This window comes from Callospermophilus lateralis, chromosome 10 (genome assembly GCF_048772815.1).
Source record: "Callospermophilus lateralis isolate mCalLat2 chromosome 10, mCalLat2.hap1, whole genome shotgun sequence".
In the NCBI taxonomy this organism is placed as follows: Eukaryota; Metazoa; Chordata; class Mammalia; order Rodentia; family Sciuridae; genus Callospermophilus; species Callospermophilus lateralis.
In genome coordinates, this window is record NC_135314.1 from 123,878,159 (window position 1) to 123,891,918 (window position 13,760).

Genomic DNA, 13,760 nt, shown 5'->3' on the forward strand with positions numbered 1-13,760 from the left:
CCAGTTAAAACTTACTAAGATCTGAAACCTGACTATGTACATTTTCCAAGTCATCTTAAGAAATCATCTTTTCTGACTTGGGCTCTGTGGGAAATGTGCAGAGCTTGCCTATCCCTTTTCCCAGAATCACTTCTAGACCATTCTCGCGCTCTTGCTGAGCTGCTTTTCTCTAAGTTTCTGCCATCAGTTGTACCCGCCCATCAGCATTCCCCTGCCAGCCACACAACTCCCTCCTCCTGTGATTTCCACTTTAGGCTCACTTCCCCTTCCATATCTTGCACCTCCAAGCTCAGAGATGCGGTTGGCTTTCATGATGCTATCCTCCAGCTCCCTGGCCTCAGAATTCCTCAGCCTTCTCTAGAAAAAGAGCTTCAACTTTGCTGCACTTCACACACACACACACACACACACACACACACACACACACACACGGGGCCTTGTAGTCACAAAGAATTGCTCCTCTTCCATGAGCTGGAACCTGCTGGTTTCCCTTCACCACCTCTTTTTCTGCTAGCTTTCCATACCTTTCACGCTGAATCTAGCTCATCTCCTCAACATAACCTCTTAATTCCCTCAGTATAATATTTAAACTCCAGCCTTCTGGCTTCTGTTTCCTTAATTTTCCATCTAGATGGCCATGCCCAAGCCCAACCCTCTGATTCTGCTCAACATTGGCCCCAAGTACTGGCAGATGTCACAAAAATCATAGTAGGTGTTTTAGTTTCCTACTACTGCAACAGATCACTACCAAATTGATGATAAAATGGCAGAAATTTTTCTCATAGTTCTAGAAACTAGGAATCCAAAATCAAAGTATCTACAGAGCCATGTTTTTTCCAAGGGCTCTAGGGGAGAGTCTTTTCCTGCCTTTTCTAGCTCCAGGTAGCTCTGCTGTTTCTTGTTTTGTGGCAAATTAACACCAGTCTCCACTCCCATATTTCATGTGACTTTCTTCCCTGTGTCTTTGCATCTGTGATTTCCCTCTTCTTTTTTCTTACTCAGGTGCCAGTCATTGAATTTAGGGTTTATTCTAAATCCAGGATGATCTGACCTCATCTGGATATCTTTAAGTTAATTATATCTGCAAAGACCCTATTTCAAAGACCCTATTAAGTCCAGGTACCTGTACATTCACAGGTACCTGGACTTAAGACTTGGACATAGTGAGCCTGTCACAACAGATTCTTGCTGTTCCCTGCTGCTCTTGCCAACACCATTTTTTTGTGTCCAGATCCTATGCATCCAGTTCCCAGGTGTAAGCATCTTCTCTTCCTCTAAATTCCCATCTGCTTTTTGTTCCTCTTTTATAGCTTTAATCAAGTTCTGCCTCCTAACAGTACTATCCAGGTAAGAGAGCTTTACACTTCTTCTGGTTGCCTGGGTTGCACAAGGAGCTACACAAGTGTCAGGGTAGCATCCAAACTTCACTTTGGAATCTTTGATCTGGTTAGAGTCATTTATGTTGCTTAAGCTGCCACTGAACACACTGACCTGGCGCCTCCCCACAAAGGTCCAGGACTCTCCTTCCCTAACCAGTTCCTTGTCTTCCTTCCCTTAGCTTCTCCTGTGCCCAGGCCTCTGTTCAGCAACCTACCCAGTTTCCAACTGCTGCCTCCCAGCTGCCCAGCTTGGTCAGCTCTGTGAAGCCCAATTCTGCCCTGTACACATAAGTCCTTTGAGCTACTGGTTGTCTCTTTTTTTTTTTTTTTTTGGTATTTCAATTAATTTTTATTGTAGGTTGTTCAAAACATTACATAGTTCTTGATATATCATATTTCACACTTTGATTCAAGTGGGATATGAACTCCCATTTTTACACCATATACAGATTGCAGAATCACTTCAGTTGCACAACCATTGATTTACATATTGCCATTCTGGAGTCTGTTGTATTCTGCTGCCTTTCCTATCCTCTACTATCCCCCCTCCCCCCTCCCCTCCCCTCTTCTCTCTCTACCCCCTCTACTGTAATTCATTTCTCCCCCTTATATTTTCCCTCCTTTCCCCTCACTTCCTCTTGTATGTAATTTTGTATACCCCTGAGGGTCTCCTTCCATTTACATGCAATTTCCCTTCTCTCTCCCTTTCCCTCCCACCTCTCATCCCTGTTTAATGTTAATCTTCTTCTCATGCTCTTCTTCCCTACTCTGTTCTTAGTTACTCTCCTTATATCAAAGAAGACATTTGGCATTTTGGTTGTCTCTTTATTCTCTTCACCAGATTCAGTCCTTTGTGTGAGGCTTTCTCCTGCCTTCCCTCCAGGCACACTAGATATCCTTAAATTTCTCCAAGAACATGCCTTTCACCTTCTGGCATTTCTTAATGGCTTTATTTTCCTTCTTGACACCTAACATACCTTCCATTCCACAAAATTCCGTATTTTCCTCTTGTATTCCTATCGTTTGTCCCTACCTCTATGACACTACCTACTCAACATATTATAGTAAAATTACTTCTTTAGGTTTATGCAGATGGCCTCCTCCCTCCCACCCACAGTGTGCTCCAGTTCTGTTTGGATTTACACCTGGTCATGGGGTTGGGGCGGATGTGTTCAGAACTATGATATACTGGGTACACCTAGCTGGAATGGTGGATGAGATGAAAAAGGATGTGGAGTCAGAGAGCCCTCGACTCACAAGAACAGTTCCATCCAGGCTTTCCTTCTTTATTTTTTCTTTTTTGGTACTGGTGTATCACTGATGGAACTCAGGGTTGCACATGTACTAGGCAAGTTCTTTATTGTTCAGCTATATCCCCAGCCCTTTTTATAAATTTGTTTTGAGACAGGAGCTCACTAAATTTCCCAGGCTGGCCTGGAACTTGGGATCCTCCTGCCTCAGTCTCCTGGGTAGCTGGGATTACAGGTGTGTGCACAGCACCCTGCCATCTTTGCTTTCTGAATGTGCTGATTGTACCACCCTTCAGGATACCTTTTGAAATTTCAACCAAAACAGACTTAAGTGATTCTTTCCATTTCTGGATACTGATACTGAGTAGCATTTTAGCTAAAATGCAGCCATGATAGCAAGAAATACTCTTTCTTTTTCCTCCTCCTTCCTATCCCTTTTCTAGTCACCTAGAAATTTCTAAGATAGCAGTTATGATATTTGATGAAGTAATGTTTCTTTTTCTCTTATGATTCCTGATGCATTGATGAATTATGCTGTTCTAAAGCAATTAAGGTTAATATCTAGAAATGGGAAAAAATAGCTATTCATATATGACTCCCCATGGAATTATAAGCTTATTCAGAGTAAGGATTCTGTCATTTTTATTTTTATGTTTCCAGTACCCAGTTATTCCTGACACATGGAAGTTATATTCAGTCACTGAGTGAATGGCCCTTCCCAATTTATCTAGAAAGTTGTAATTATCCGAGTTACCGCTCCGTCACTAGTGGCAGACACTTTCTCCTGAAGAATGGGAAACCTTTATAGTTTCCCGACGTGATGTTAACATTTGAGATATACTTCCTGAGAAACATCAAAAGTAATAATTACTTTTCAATGGGTTATAGTTGATCCCCCATTTAACTCTTAAGTGTGACCCTGAGCAAATGGACAAAAGAAGAAAGGTTGGGAAGAATCATCTCTGTCTGCAGTGCAATCCAAGGAAAGTCAACAAGAAAGCCAAGTAAAGTGATGACACTACTGTCCCTTCTGCTACCACACATGGTTTGTTGTGTTAGAAAGAAAGATAGCAGGGGCGGAGGAGGGTGTCTCACCTGTTGATGCCAGTGACTCAGGAGGCTGAGGCAGGAGGACTGCAAGAGACCAGCCTGGGCAATTCAGTGAGACTCTGTCCCAAAATAAAAAATAAAAAGAGGGCTGGGGATGTAGAGTGAAGTAGAGTGCCCCTTGGGTTCAACCCCCTTACAGACAGAGAGAGAAAGAGAGAAAAGTGGGGGAAGGGAGATGGGAAAGAAAAAGTGAAAAGAAAAACACATTCTATTGGAAGGCTTAGAAAACAGCTGCAAAAACAGAACTTCCCTTATAATCCCTTTTACATGTAGGAAAGGATTAAGTAAATATTGATGCATTCCTCATGTCCAGAGTCAAACAGTCAGAGGCTAAAAGAAGCCCTAGAAAGAAACACTACAAAAAACAGTGAAGGGTTTCTAGTACAACATGCTTGGGTGCCATAAAAAAAAAAACAACAAAAACCTAAATTCCAAATCCAAATGACACTCATAAACAGTATGATAGGGAAAAATCAGATAATCTCTTTGAGCTGTGGTTTTCCCATTTGTAAAATGGCAGTAATAATACTGACCCTATAGAATAGTGAAAAGGATTAAATTAAATTAAATAAGATATGTGCACCAGGTGTTTAATAAATGATAGTCTAATTGACTGTAGCTTCAGAGAGGAGTGTCCAGTGCAGATAGGAAGGACAGTATAGCTAGGAACTGATTCTGGGTGCCCAAAGAAGATCAATTATTGGAAGGAAGGAATTGTCAAGAAGGCTGGTGAAAAGTAAAAAGTCAACATAATCTAGAAGCAGGAAACACAGCTAAGACCATGCCATGAGAGCAGTATGGTTAGGACATGGACATAGCTGGTGACAGACTCCTGGATTCTCAAGGCCATACCACCACAGTGAAAGATTTTATATTGTTCGTATTTTGCATCATTCCTGGGCTTGTTTTCTGAGTGGGAACATCAGGGTGGTAGAAGCTGAGTCACAGCCTCACACCCTAGCAGGAAAAGGATCTAGACTATTTGGCATCAAGATCCAATAAATAAGAAATTCCTTACAAATAGAAAGGAGTTACAATGAAGAATACCCAAGGAGAGAAAATCTTTACCACACACACACACACATCAGATAGAGCACTAAACTCCAGGATATATAAAGAACTCAGGTCAGGTGTGATGTCACACCCCTGTAATCCCAGCGGCTTGGAAGGCTGAGACAGGAGGATTGCAAGTTCAAAGCCAGCGTCGGCAAAGTGAGGCACTAAGCTACTCAGTGAGACCCTGTCTCTAAATAAACTACAAAATAGGGCTGGGGATGTGGCTTAATGGTCAAGTGCCCCTGAGTTCAACCCCTGGAACCAAAAGAAAGAAAGAAAGAACTCAAAAAACTTAACACCAAAAAAATCAAATAACCCAATCAATAAATGGGCTAAGGAACTGAACAGACACTTCTTAGAAGAAGAAATACAATCCGTCAACAAATATATGAAAAAATGTTTATCATCTCTAGTAATTAGAGAAATGCAAATCAAAACTACCCTAAGATTTCATCTCACTCCAGTCAGAATGTCAATTATCAAGAACACAAGCAACAATAAGTGTTGGCGAGGATGTGAGGGAAAAGGTACACTCATATATTACTGGTGGGACTGCAATTGATGCAACCACTCTGGAAAACAGTATGGAGAGTCCTTATAAAACTTGGGATGGAACCACCATTTGACCCAGGTATCCCATTCCTTGGTTTATACCCAAAGGACTTAAAATCAGCATAGAACAGTGACACAGCCACATCAATGTTTATAGCAGCTCAATTCACAATAGTTAACTTATGGAACCAACCTAGATGCCCTTCAACAGATGAATGGATAAAGAAACTGTGGTATATATACACAATGGAATAGCCTTAAAGAATAATGAAATTATGGCATTTGCAGGTAAATGGATGGATTTGGAGAATATCATGCTAAGCAAAATAAATCAATTCCAAAAGACCAAAGGCTGAATGTTTTCTCTAATATGAAGATGCTGATACATAATGGTGGGGGTGGTTAGGGAAGGAACTGGGGTATAACTTTGGAGGAACTTTGGATTGGGCAGAGGGAAGTGAAGGGAGGGGAGGGGGTGTGGGGGTGGGAAAGATGGTGGAATGAGACAGATATTATTACCCTATGTACATGTAACATGTGTGAACCGTGTGATTCTGCATCATGTCAGAGAAATGAGAAGCTGTTCTCCATTTGTGTACAATGAGTTGAAATGCATTCTTCTGTCTTGTATAACTAATTAGAACAAACAAACAACAACAACAAAAAAGAGTACCCAAGGAAAGACAAACAACTTCTGTATTATTTTTTAGAAGAATGCTAGCAACTGTACCAAACCCCCAAGTTTCAGTGACCTAAGGACAGAAGCTCATTGTTCATTCTCATAGCATTGTAGTGTGGGTAATTCTTCTACATGGTGGGCAGCGTTCCTTCATGTGGTGATTTTAGGGTACTGGCTTCTTTCATCTTGTAGAGTCCTCTACATTCAACTGGAAAATGTTGAAGGAGACAAGCAGAACAGATGTCCTGCTTATTAAAGACCCCATCTTCCAGCAGCAACTCCATAAAACAGAAGGGATCTCACAAACTTTTGGTTGGCAGTTTCCTGGGCAAATATATATGGTAAGATACATGGGGAGTGGGACAGGATACTAAGGATTGAAGGACCCTGAGAGGAAGAAGACATGTTCTGAGAAGTAGGTTGAGAGAGTGGGAAAAATAGATAGTATACTAGGCAGTTAAGTAGGTGGAGTCCACCATTCCTGGGGCACAGGATTGTTTGAACAGCTTAATACCCCACAATTTCTTTCCTGTGGTGATTGAACTGAGTTCCTTCTACATACAAGACCAGGTTGGCAAGAGTGATCTAATGGCAGCTATGTCCAAGAGCTATTGAAACTACTGGGGAGATGTGTACATAGAAAGATAAGCTTTACTTTCTGGGTAGCAGGTGGGAAATGTCAAGGATGGGGGCAGGGAGTGCTCTGTGAATTCAAAGTTGAATGTTATCAGTCATGGGTGGGGGCTATGGTAGGTGTTTAGTCCAGGTCTGCCAGGAAGGTAATGTTAAGACAGGAAGAAATTATGAAAGAAATTGATTTGGGAAATCCCCATAAGGGAAAATGAGGAGGTTGTCAGGGAGGCTAAGAGAACTTTCATACTGTGAATGTCGAGTAAATCTGACCCTGAGTGAAGAAGAAAGGAAAGGTTCTAGGCAGGCTGGTTGGAAGCGTCTTAAATACAGAGTAGGCTAAGGAAAACTGAGCAGTCCATCAGGATGTCCTTTAGCAAAGTCACCCACAAGATGTCCCCTCTCCCATTTCCCAGCCACACTCAGTCACTGGGTGGGAGCAGCCTTCAAGAAGCATGGCTCCACAGTGAATCCAGTGATGGATCTCAGAGAGAGAAGGTGGGGCTCTTGGTCAATTCTACTCCTCAAAGTTGGAGTGTGGAAATGTGCATGATGCTTCTGGTCACTGCAGTCTCCTTTTGTACCACACAGATCCACCTCTTTCCACAGGTTTAGGGAGCTGCTACTCCGCAGATTCTATGGGTCTTTCTCCTGAGGGGAAACTAAGAAGAGGGAGTTTAATGAAAGGAACTACAACCCATCATTGCCATTGATCTCAGAGTGCACAAACTCTCCCTCCTTTATTATCCATCTCAAACCCCTTTGTCTTCCCTTTACCGAGGCAAAGTTCTCGGTGACTTCCCTAGTGAAGAGACCCAAACTTTATTCTGGAAGGATCTGAGTCAGAAAGGTTACCATACCTTTCTCCAGCCAGAGTTAGTTCATAGGTCCATTCCAATTACAGTGGGGCAAAAGAGTACCAGGAAACACCTAAATGGACCGCCTGGCTCCCAAGTGTGTTCCTCCTTGTCTTTATTGTGTAAAAGCAGCCATTCTCCTGGTTGGGACTAATTACCCATGACAGGATGGTGAGTCCTTCTTTTGCCTACTGGTCCCTGGACACTAGGAGTTCGAAGTGCTCTTGTAGCAGCTGTAGTTTGTAGTTCAGTGGAATCCGTGCTATATCCTCTGGCAAGCGTGTGTTCTCTGTAGCAAGCAGGACCTCCAGCCATGAAGAGTTAAGAGTTGTGCGGGCAGTAAGAAAAAAATCCTCAGTAGGGCATTAGGTGTGATAGTCAATGGGGTCACTCCTCTTGCTATCCTTTACTTTCCAGACCCATGTATTCTTCCTGTCGAGTACAAAGCAACATATAGAGGCTTCTGATTTAACACACACACTATGTTCTAAAGGATGGCATTCCACGCGTTCACAATGCTGCCTCTATAGTGGTACTTTAGCACCATTGGAAGGCCATTCTGGACCTGCTTTGGCTGAACATTCAAATGTTTCTGGAACTCTGATACTCTTGACAATTAGGTCTTCAGTCTGCTACTCAGCTGTGTATGCCCTTTCTCTGCCAGAGATAAGAGTCTCTTTGTAATCTTCTCCAAATGCCCCTGTGGCTCTCTCACTTAACCAAAACCTACTTGTTATCTGCCCTCAGGCTCCCTGTTACCTCTTTGCAGAGCATTAGTACAACTGAGTAGGAACCACTCAACTTTACTGTCTTTGCAGAAATCATCCTTGCTTTTTTCAAGTGCCTGGATCATCACATTTGTCACAGCAATCCCCTTCACTGGGACATTTTCCAGTGAAGTCTTTAGTAGATGAGCTATCTCATCTTTGCCAGGACCTATGCCACACCTAGTGGTCAGGATGGCATCCTTTTTGCCTAATGGGCAGTGGGGGAGCCAGTGCAAATTCCCAACTTACTATTTTCTTGGACCACTCCTAGTCCCACCTGTTAGTCTAGAACCCTGAGATGTGAATGTAAGACAGGATTAATGTGCAGGAAATTTATTAGAGAAATGCCTTTGAAATAAAATGGGGAGGCAAATAGGGGAGGATGAGAAAACCATCAGACTATGATGCAGTCCTGAACCACAGTGAAGGAAGGAAGATTGGATGAAAGCATGTTATTCTTTGTTGCAGTCTAAGGAAAGTCTGAGAAGGCCATTTGAATTTCTCAAGACAAAGTCACCTATCAGAGAAATCTGGCATCTCCAAGAAATGGGTGTCTCAGTATCTCTGCCATGCTTAGTCATTAGCTGGGAGTGTAGGAAGCAGAACTTTGGTGCAATTTCAGGGGGCAGTAGCTGGATCGCTCAGTCAATAATGCTTTCTGCAATTAGAGACCTAAGAGGTGCATCCTCGTGGCCACCACAGCAACCTTCATGGAGGAGGCACAAAGGAAAGGAAATAGGGACAGCACCTAGAAAACTGGTAGGATTTAGATAAGTGGTGACAGCCAGAAAATACATACAATGATAACATACAGGTAGACTGTGATGTGTGTTCTAAATAAAATAAATAGGGTGATAGACCTAAAGTACACCTTATCTAAGAGGCATATTTTAGAGGTATAAGTGGGGAAAGGAACATAAAGATAGGATTGTTGTAAAACTTAAATGCCAGGGCATGAAATTTAGACTCTGTCCTCTAGGGTTGGGGAAGCTGTGGACATATTAAGTCTATAATTTACCTAACCTCTAAGTAGTATTGAATTATTGATTACCCTTTCCTTTTTTACTTTTTCCTTTGTGAAACATTCTTTTTTTTTAAGAGAGAGAGAATTTTTATTATTTATTTTTTAGTTTTCGGTGGACACAACATCTTTGTTTGTATTTGGTGCTGAGGATCGAACCCGGAACCCGGGCCGCACGCATGCCAGGCGAGCGCGCTACCGCTTGAGCCACATCCCCAGCCCTGTGAAACATTCTTTTGCCTTTTTTTGACACAACACACTCCTAGTTTTCCTTTTATATCTTTGGCCACTCATTCTCATTTCTCCTCCTCCTTTGAGGTGGAGTCTCACTATGTCACCCAGGCTATCTCAGAATTCTATGCTCAATTTAACCTTCTGCCTCATCCTCCAAAGTAGCAGGGACTACAGGCGTAACACAACACTGTCTATTCTCATGCTTCTTTTTGTAGTTCTTAATGACTTGAAGGTGGATAACTTGCCCAAGGGAGAATATACACAAAAGAACAGAATTCTAAGTATAGAATGAATAAATTAATGAATGATTCCATCCAGGCAAATATTTTATGATTTAATGACTCCTTAATGTTCACATGATAAAGTAAAAAACTCTGAATGTGACCTAGAAGACACTACCTGACGTAGACCCTAGGCCTCTCTGTAACTCATCTACTATTATCCTCCAAACTCTCTAATCCAGCCATACTGCTCTTCTTTCTGCTTTCAACTCCTCAAATGCACCATATTTTCTCCTTCTGTGATGTCTTTGCTTTCACTGGATGGTGATTTTATCTCTCAGGTAGGATTTAGATAAGTGGTGACGGCCAGAAAATTGTCAATGTCCACACATTATAATGTCTATTTATCCTTTTTTTAAAATATTTATTTTATTTCTTAGTTTTATGTAGACACAATATCTTTATTTTACATGTATATGGTTCTGAGGATTGAACACAGTGCCTCATGCATGCTACTCGAGCACTCTACCACTGAGCCACAACCCCAGCCCCTATTTATCCTTTACATCTTAGATTGACACTTTCTTTTATATGGACGTAATAACTTTTATTTTATTTATTTATTTATTTTTATGTGGTGCTGAGGATCAAATACAGTGTCTCACATGTGCTAGGCAAGCACTCTACCACTGAGCCACAACTCAAGTCCTAGACTGAAATTTTCTCAAAGAATACATGAATGACTTTTTTTTTCTTTTGTTTTTTTCTGTTTTTTGGTACTGGGGATTAAACTCAGGACCTCACAAATGAGCTCTCTACCACTTAGCTACATCCCTAGCCCTATTTAAAATTTTATTTTGAAACAGAATCATGCTAAGTTGCTCAGCTGGTGTGGAACTATTGATCTTCCTGTGTTAGTTTCCTGAGTAACTCAGATTATAAGCATGCACCATCATGCATAACCTTCCTTCCTTATCTTCTTTAACTAAATCAAACCTTGATATATGTCTCCTAGTGTGATGTGATGCTTCTTTTATTTATAGCCATTATTAAAATTGTGTTTTTTATATTTATTTATGTGAATATTTGTCAGTCGTATAGATCTATTTAATTGGACTGTAAGATACCCAGGGGCAATGACTGTGTGTATTTTTATTCTTGTGTTGCCAGTGCTCAGGACATTGACTAAAGCATAGTCCTTGAAATAATGAATGAATGGATAGATGGAAAGTAGTTTCTGAGAAGAGGAGGGTGGTACTGCTTGTGCAAATAATTCTTAGATAGCTTGATAAGTCAATACACAGTAAATATTGACTTATCAAGTCCTGGAAGGTCTAGGAAGCTTTATTAAGCAATATGGTTTAGAATCTACTGGTATATTAGGGCAAAAGATAAGTTGCTACATAAAAGGACCTCTAAATACAATGGTCTAGGTAAAATAGAAGTTTATTTCTTCCCATGGATATTTTCAAAGTTGAACTGCAACAGGTCATGTGTGATGGCTCACACCTGTAATGCCAGTTACTTGGGAGGCTGAGGCAGGAGGATCACAAGTTCAAAGCTAGCCTCAGCAATGTAGCAAGGCCCTAAGCAACTCAGCAAGACCTCTAAATAAAATATAAAAAAAGGGCTGGGGATGTGGCTCAGTGGTTAAGCACCTGTGGGTTCAATTACCAGTACCGAAAAAACAAACAAAAATAAGAAATAAAAACCAAAAAAAAAAAAACAATGGCTCTCAATCTTCTGTGTACATCAGAATTACCCAGAGAACTCATTAAAGCACAGCTTGCTGGGCTCATCTTTGCAGAGTTTCTGATTTAGTAGGTCTGGGATGGTGTCCAAGAATTTGCATTTACAGTTCCTAGGTGATACTGATGCCACCAGGGACCATAATATGAGAACCAATGTTGTAGAAGAAAATTTAATGACATGGAAAAGTGCTTATGGCATATTGTTGAGTGAAAAAAAAACAACAGGTCCCAAAATAGAATTATATTCATAATCTAATTTTGGTAGAAAATATATATGTGTTTGTGTAAGCATAAATAGATCTATAAAGACTACAAACTGTTAACAGGTAGACATATAGGTAGTCTTTTTTTGTTTGTGTTGTGAATTATTTATAAGGAACATTGGTAATAAAGTGGTTTGTTGTTCTTTTTTAAGAAAAAGAATTGACAAGACAATGCATGGGAGCAGGCAAGCGGTAACTCCAAGGTTACAGACTTGAGGGAAAGGGAGAATGATGGCATAATAGAATAGGGAAGGGAAAGGGAGCACTGGAAAGAGGTGATAAGTTTGGTTTTGGATACATAAATTTTAAGGTGGCTGCAGGACATCTAGCTGAAGATGGAAGAAAGAAGCTAGGCAGGCAAAATTAAAGCTCAGAAGAGATGCCAAAGTAAAGATGTTGATAAAATGATTCTTCAAGAAGAAAGGATAATTTAAGTCACTTGAGTGGAGTTGCCAAAGTGAGAATATGAATTAATACATGTTAAAGATTTTGGCCTGAATCCATACAATAACTGATTCATTCATTCAAAAATAAATGAACTAATATATCAGGCTCTCAAAAAAACTTAGTTTAATAAATGAGAATGTAAATAGTTGGCTTTAATTTAGGGATATAAATATCAAATTGAAATGAAAGAAAATAAGTAGCAAAGAAAAAGAGAAAAAATACATAGAAATAGGGAAACTTGTCTGGGCAAAATCAAAGAATGGAGAAAGAACGTTTTAGGAAGAAAGATGTAATAAATGTTAACAAAAATGTTTGGTACAGTCAAGGAGAGCAGGGTTAAGATACTGTCGAATGGTACGTTTCCTCTGTTCCAAAGCTGGTCCTTTGGGCCCATGGCTGAGGACAATGAATGTCTAAGTACCCTCAAGTGCTGCAGACACTGTCGTGAGGATTAAGAGGCAACAACAGCAATCCTGCCTCTACCAGCTGCCACTCAACTCTTTTCTCTCTCTCTCTCTTTTCCCAGTTCATAGAACCAGAGAAGTAACGAAGAGTCAGATTCAGCCTTGTAGTTGTGAATTTATGGCAAGAAAATTTGTATTCTCCTCTAGGGAAGCTGTGATCTTTCACTATTTGCAATGCCAGCTAGGATTGGAGGTGGAAGGAGGTTGTTTTCCCAGCTAAATGTATTCTTGGGCAGGAAACTCTATCCCAGCAAAGAAAAAGGAACTAGAGATAGATACCAATGGAATTTGGAGGAAGGCTGTGGAGTACTCACACTCCCCCCATTTTTCATAGCAAGGAAAAGTATTTCCTGTTAAGTGGACTCTGAGAATAATAGCTGAGATTGAGCTATCTTAGTGGTATTCCACCCAGGGAGCTATTACGGGAAAGGGGTCCTAGCAATGGAAAGATATAGGATAGAGTACACTAAGTATGAACAGAAGATGGAATTGGTCAAGGCAAAGATATTCCCGTGTGTCCTGGCACTGTATGGTGGAGTGGATACCAACAAGTGGTCCTAGAAAAATGCAACCAATGTACCCCAAGAGAGACCCTGTACTTGGGTGCCCTCCGCTCAGAACTTAGGTTGCTAGTTAATGTTAGAGAGGCAGTGACAACCATCAGAGATAGAACTGCATTCCCTCCTGAGATACTTGTCCAGGTCCAACCAGAACATATTCAGAGGCCCAGGAAGGAGAGCAAATGATGGCCCATGTGTCCTATGTCTATATTTCCAAGTGATAATTTGCAGTAATAAAATTTTAAATAAAATGTTTTATCCTCTGACCTTGACATATGTATTTTTAAAGCAACATGGAAGGCCAGACTTGAATTTAGAGTTTTTGAAATCCTTGGAGTATCACACCAGAATGAGGGAACACAGATAGAATTGGTCCCCGGAGCATAGCTCCTGGCCCACTTCCTGTTTCTTTACCCGTGACTCTTTCTCATACTTTGAAGAACCTGATGTGTACATTCCAACCCAAACATCTAATTCTATCACCAACTGCCATCCCTTGGCCACTTTTATTAGTCTCTA